The sequence below is a fragment of the Heloderma suspectum genome, chromosome 5 (assembly GCF_057233095.1).
Source record: "Heloderma suspectum isolate Gila_16-S chromosome 5, 16-S_ref, whole genome shotgun sequence".
Lineage (NCBI taxonomy): Eukaryota > Metazoa > Chordata > Lepidosauria > Squamata > Helodermatidae > Heloderma > Heloderma suspectum.
In genome coordinates, this window is record NC_139462.1 from 124709316 (window position 1) to 124716554 (window position 7239).

General features: G+C 44.9%; 1 long non-coding RNA gene across 1 annotated transcript; it reads right to left on the reverse strand.

Moving 5' to 3' along the window:
* Nucleotides 1-1407: 1407 nt before the first annotated feature.
* LOC146344372 (uncharacterized) lies at nt 1408-6940 on the reverse strand. Its single transcript, XR_014792520.1, has 3 exons — nt 6778-6940; nt 2967-3199; nt 1408-2427 (listed from the first exon to the last, which is right to left on the reverse strand). It is a non-coding gene; the product is annotated as an uncharacterized LOC146344372 (long non-coding RNA).
* Nucleotides 6941-7239: the final 299 nt, after the last annotated feature.

Below are 7239 nucleotides of genomic sequence, written 5' to 3' on the forward strand. Positions count from 1 at the left end.
ATGAGGAGGTGCAGCGAATGCTGATCAAATTTGCAGATGACACAAAATGGGGCGGGATAGCCAATACCCTGGAAGACAGAAGCAGAATTCAAAGTGATCTTGATAGGCTGGATATCTTGATAGGCTGGGCAGAAAACAACAGAATAAAATTTATTAGGGATAAATACCAAGTTCTGCACCTAGGCAAAAGAAACAAAATGCAGTTACAAGATGGGGGATACGTGGCTCAACAATACTACAAGTGAGAAGGATCTTGGAATTGTTGTCGATCACAAGTTGAATATGAGCCAACAATGTGAGGTGGCTGCAAAAAAGGCAAATGCTATTTTGGGCTGCATTAATAGATGTATAGCTTCCAAGTCATGTGAAGTACTAGTTCCTGTCTACTCAGCACTGGTTTGGTTTCATCCAGAGTACTGTGTCCAGTTCAGGGCACTGTAATTTAAGAAGGATGCAGACAAACTGGAGAGGGTCCAGAGGAGGGCAACAAAGATGATCAGGGGACTGGAAACAAAGCCCTACGAGGAGAGACTGGAAGAACTGGGCATGTTTAGCCTTGAGAAGACTGAGGGGAGATATGATAGCGCTCTTCAAGTACTTGAAAGGATGTCACAGAGCGGAAGGCCAAGATCTCTTCTTGTTCATCCCAGAGTGCAGGGCTCGGAATAATGGGGTCAAGTTGCAGGAAGTCAGATTCCACTGAACATCAGGAAAAACTTCCTGTTAGAGCGATATGTCAATGGAACCAATGACCTAGGGAGGTGGTGGGCTCTCCCACACTGGAGGCATTCAAGATGAAGCTGGACAGCTATCTTTCAGGGATGCTTTGACTTGGATTCCTGCATTGATCAGGGGGTTGGACTTGATGGTCTTGTAGGCTCCTTCCAACCCCTACTATTCTATGATTCTACACACACACCCCTTGCAAAAGTTCAGTTCATCAAGACAAAAGGACCCAGATTTCTCATTGATGGGCTTCCATATTAAAAACCTAGACATGGTTGATAAAGATCCATGTACCATCATGTCTATTTTGGCCCTTAGTCATGAAAAGATGTAAGGACTTTTTCTAGGAGAAACTTCTTCTACAAATGCTAGTTGTCTATTATTTGTTTACTAAGGGTGCAAATGGATATAACATGAGCCCCATTTGGGATTGTCCCTCAGGTGAATAAAATCATGACAGGAGGAAATCAGGAGCTTGCTTGCTGGCCCGCCTTTTCTATTGCATAAGCCATATTGGACTTGGTGAGACTTACTTCTGTGAAAGTTCAAAGAATCAGACTATAGTAAAAAGCAATATGATGGCAGCCCTTTTCTTTTTTTATGGTCAATGGTAACGAGTATGGTTTGTAGTTTAACATGTAAATGTTGGAAGACTGCATTGATTATGGGAACAAAAATGTTCTAAAATAATTTATTTCATGTTGTTACAATAGACACATTTCAGTTATTTGATTAACATTAATGTATAACTGCAACCAACAAACTCATATGGCAAACCAATTTTTTCTGGCCATGAAATTGGCTCAGATGTCCTGTGGTATGATCAAACTTTAACTGTGCATTCTTATTAATGTTTACTCTGAAGTAAACCACTCTGTGTTCTCTGAATGGGCTTTGATCCCAGGGAAGTGTGTATAGGATTGTGCTATAAGTGTCGTTGATTTCAACATCAGAGATGCTGCTTTATTCTCCAATTCAAACTGACCTGACAGCTGCCAATCTCCACCAAAGGAGTTTCCAACAGACCAGCAGGAAACCACTGAATAGTAACTTAGCAAAATATTTGATTTTACCCATTTGTGCATGAATAAGGATCTTCTCTACAGTTCTGTTAATGAGGTTTGTTTATTGCATAATAAAAGCCTCATGAAGTGTTTTTAAGTTGCCACAATATTTTGGTTTGGATACAGATGTAGTCATATTTAGAGTAGACCTACTGAAGTCAATGGGTAGTATTCAATATTAGTCCTATGTAGAGTAGATCCTATGTAGACTTGTTGTTGTTCAGTCGTTCAGTCGTGTCCGACTCTTCGTGACCCCATGGACCATAGCACGCCAGGCCTTCCTGTCCTGCGCTCTCTCCCGGAGCGTGCTCAAGTCCATATTCATTGCATCAGTGATGCTATCTAGCCATCTCATCCTCTGCCGTCCCCTTCTCCTTTTGCCTTCAGTCTTTCCCAGCATCAGGGTCTTTTCCAGAGTTTTCTCTTTGCATTAGGTGGCCAAAATATTTGAGCTTCAGCTTCAGTATCTGTCCTTCCAATGAGCACTCAGGGTTGATTACCTTTAGGATGGACTGATTTGACCTCATTGCAGTCCAGGGGACTCGTAAGAGTCTTCTCCAGCACCACAGTTTGAAAGCATCCATTCTTCGGCGCTCGGCCTTCCTTACAGTCCAGCTCTCACAGCCATACGTTGCTACTGGGAAAACCATAGCTTTGATTAGATGGAGCTTTGTCGGCAAGGTGATGTCTCTGCTTCTTACTATGCTGTCTAGGTTTGCCATAGCTTTCCTCTCAAGGACCAAGCGTCTTTTAATTTCATGGCTACAGTCGTCACCGTCTGCGGTGATCTTGGAGCCCAAGAAAATAAAATCTGTCACTGCTTCCATTTCTCCCCCTTCCATATGCCAGGAAGTGATGGGGCCAGATGCCATGACCTTAGTTTTGTCCATTGAAATGCAGGAGACTTAAGTCCCATTCATTTCAATTGGTCTGGTCTACATGGGATTAACACTGGATACTAATCAATGTGAATTAAGTTAGTAATGACTTAAGTCCCATTAATATCAGTGGGTCTACTTTATGTATTACTGAAGGTGCTTCCACATAATGCTTTTATTCTGTAATCTCCCTGCCTCGAACACAGAATTAAAAGGGTGGGGGGTGGGGTCCAGATGGCAACATCTTCCATTATAACCTCCCATGTTATCCCACCATTTCTTCTGTCTTTTTTCTTACCAGAATAACGGTCGGAGAGGGAGGAAAAGATGTAACAGATGCACAATGTTTTGGTAGTGCTAGGGGCCCTCCATCTGGATGCACCCAGAGTCAGGATCCAACCCGGAGGGATCACTGTATTGGTCTGTTGCAGCAAAAGCAACATAAAGTTGGATTGAACCTCAGTTCATTTGTCTTCATCATGTCCATTATCGTGTCCAGGCACTGATTAAGCACATCATCCACTTCCCCACCTGGATCAGATGAGAAAGAGAGATAGAGCTATGTGTCACCTGCATACTGATGACAATGCACCCTCAGTCTCCTATTGACCTCACTCTGAGGTTTCAGTGTAGATGTTAAGTACATTTGGGACAAGATGAATCCTTTTTGGGCCACAAAAGATGCCAAGCAGTTTAGCAGACACCCACCCCCACCCTTCTGTAAATGGCCATCCAAGTATGAATGAAACTATTGCAAAGCTGTACCACCCACACGCAACTCAGACTGCCTAGTTTGGAGGATGTCATGGTTGATGACATCGCAAGCCACTGCGAGGTCCAGGAGAATCAACTGGGTCACACACCCCTTGTCTCTCTCCCAGCAAAGCTCATCCCATAGGGTGACCACTGCATTATCTGGTCCAAAACCAGGCCTAAACCCTGATTGAAGGTGGATCTAGAAAATCAGTTTTATCTGAGTGATGGGATTTGATCTGCCACCACCTTCTCAGGCACCTTGCCCAGGAAAGGGATGTTAGCTACTGGCCTATATTGCTCAGATCTGCTGGATCCAAGGATATTTATTTCAGAAGTGGTATCACCACTCCGACCAGCAGGGAAGAACTGATGACCTCTCAAAATGATCCAGTCCCTTTAATAATCCATGAAGAGCAAGGGTGCTTGGGCTGACTTAAATGAGCACCTTGCCCACATCCTTGGGTCATAAAAACTGGAAGTCCTCTTACAATAGACGGTGCCCTGGAGACCTTCAGGGATTGAACTTCCTAAACTGTGGTGTCTAAGCACAGAATCCAATGCTGCCCATCTGCTAGTGGAGCTGGCTGCTGATTCTGGTTCGCACACGGCCAGTCCTGCTAATTCCATTGCACAAGCGGCCCCTACCACTTGCGGACCAGCAATTGAGCGCTTCCAGGGGTAAGTCCCCAAACAAGCGGGAATGCTCCTTTCTGGAAGGGGGGTGGTCATTGGGCCTGATCCACTGATCTGCCCCCTTCCAGAAATGAGCATTTCCTCTCATTTTGGGTTGACCCCGGAAGTGCTAAGTCACCAGTAGTGGCCACTTGTGGCGGGGCTGGCCGCACACACAAGAGCTGCATTGGATTCTGCCCCTGGTCATGTAGAAATTAGAAAATGCAGTATACCGACAGTCAATTGATTTTTTTCTTCTTCCTCTCATAGTGTGGTTGAACTAGTAGCCATCCAGTTACATTGGTGGATAGCTCCCAGGCTACTGCCAGGAGCCAATTTTCTGGAGCAAATCGCGGATTCTACAGATTCTACTGTGAACTGGCTTCTTCTGCACAGATTCTGTGGACTTCCAGACCACTCTTTTACTTTTGGGGGAGATTTGCATCACTGCTCATTAGTGCTAATGCATACTTGAAATAATGTGTCAATGCACATTAGCGCTCATGAGCATTAGTGAGAATGTGTATTTGCACAAGTGGGAGCTAATTCTCGTAGAAAGTCATCCAATTCCATCAATGAGTGGCCAATGGAATTAAAGACACCTGACAAACACAGATGGAAAGGATCTAACAAAATCTGTACATCCCTGCTTGTATTGGATTACCTGCAGGTGGATGTGAGCTGTAATTAGATGGTGGGCCTCCAAAAACCATGAAGATCCATTAGACCTCGCGCCTCAGAGATAGGTTTTTATATCTTTTTGATTCCATGGTGGGGCTTGCGTGCAAGAATCATGAGGAACATGCTTCTGATCAAAGCTTGCACAGCATGGTGTGGCACGGCATGCTGGATCCATGCTGATTTTTACGGTGCACTCCATAGGCAAAGGTGTGACTTAACATTTGATTTTAGATGTTCCATGTAAACACCATTAAGATGATTAATGAGGATCCATTCCTCATATACCGGTTGTTCCGTGGGAACACCTTGCTCCGATGGATACATGCTTTTTTATAGGCAAACAAGTATAGAAGGATGAGAGCCGATTTGATTAGGGATTTGGAGAAAGAGGCTGGTAAACATATCAAAACAATCCTGGGTTGTGAGAGTGGAAGCGTGCTGGAGAACACTACCTGATCGCCTCTGCTGGGACTGGGAGCACAGAAACAACCCAGAGATGTTCTGGCCCCTTGCTAGATTGTTGTGACATGAAACCAGGAACTCTGGTTTGTCTATTCACGATCAAACCAGAGAAATAAGCCACGGTTTTATTTGGGGTTCTCAGGCTTGTTGTGGAAGAGAAAAGCCAGACTTCCTTGTTTGCACATCATGACAAACAATGCAAGGACGAAACATTCCTGGACTATTTAGCTGCTCTCATTCACAGCAGGAGATCAGGCAGCATGTACTAGCATGCTCACACATTCCTAAAAACCCAGGTTTTAAAAAAAATGATTACAGGATCCATGATTTTTAAGGTTCAGTTCTGAGGATAAGTGCCTTGAATCAATGCTTTTGTACTGGAGTGGAACAGTCAAGTACAGGATCAGTAATTTGGTTCAGTATATGGGCATCCGTGTGATCTATGATTTGACCATGGTTTCATGTGGATCCCATATAAAATTCCTATCCATGTTTTTGTGGCATGCCTGTGCCCATGACTGGCAGATCTGCAATTTTTCTGGTTCAGTCTATGGAGGCAAATGTGCTCTGAGATACAATGGTGTTTTGGGGTATCTTTCTTGTAAAAATCATGAGGATCCCTGGAGATTCCTGTTTTTGCACCATGACTGCACACACAAGAGGTGGATCCATGATTTTCCTGGTTCAGTCCATAGAGGCAGATGTGCTCTGTGATATGTTTTGGGGTACATTTCTTGTAAAAATGATGATCCCTGGGGATCCCTGTTTTTGCACCATGGCTGCACACACGAGTGATGCATCCATGTTCTTTCTGGTTCAGTCTGTGGAGGCAGATGTGCTTTGTGATATGATGGTGTTTGGGGGTATGTTTCTTGTAAAACTCATGAGGATCTCTGCCTTGGATCCCTGTTTTTGTGCCGTGGCTCCATGCACGAGTGGCAGATCCATGTTCTTTCTGGTTCAGTCCGTGGAGGCAGATGTGCTCTGTGATTGGATGGTGGTCTCCCCTTTAAAAATCATATGAAATCATGAGGATCCCTTTTTGATTTCATGGATCCTCGTTTTACTTTCTTCCAAGGATAATCACTATTTACAACTCCAAGGGATGGGAACACATATGGCCCCATCCTATGCCAAAGTATTTATAGTTTCTGCAACATCATAAAAGAAGCTGGAGAGAGAGAAGTGGGGGCATGCTGATGGGCAGAGCAGGGCAGGGCAGAGGCCTCAATAAGGAATATCCCATGGGCTCTCGAGTTCCCTCCCCACCCACTGAAAGGTACGTAACCTAGACAGGCTCAGAGGCCCATCTAGTTGCTTTTTGCCATTTAAACAGAGAACTGGAGGCGAAATTGCCTCCGTCTGCCTCTCACACTGCCTGGCTCTTGCCAGCAGGGCATGGGATAGATGGAACTAACCGTGTGCTTTCTTTTCCCCATGTGCTCTATGTTGAGACACTTCTCAGCCCGTTTAACTCAAGCCTCTCTTTAATCCAGCAAACAATTCTTTGTTGAACAACAAAAGAGGCAATAACTCACAGTCCACGGGAAGTAAGGAGGATGTCATGAGTGAGGGTTAGGTCCAGTGGGAAACTATTGGTGGATGCTGGATAGAAAGGGGTGAGGCCTGGCGAACACAGGGCCTGCTCTCCCCTGTCGTCTGAGCCTCGTGCTCCTTTGCGGGCTGGCCCAAAAGTAAAGAAAGGCTCCTGCCCAACCGAGTCTCTACTAGTTCATCCCAGACTGCTAGGATCCAACTACAGCAGGCCTGGCTAGCAGATCCTTGATCTCTCCACCCACAGTATAAGCATATGCACTTCTTATACTTCAAGACAATACAGAGCTGGGGGCAGCACAAACAGGATAAATGGAACCATCAGGAGGGCAACCCATAGGGTTGCCTTTAGGAACATCGGAAGCTGCCTTATACTGAGTCAGGCCATTGGTCCATCTGGCCTAGTATTGTCAACACTGACTGGAAGCAGCTTTCCAGGGTTTCAG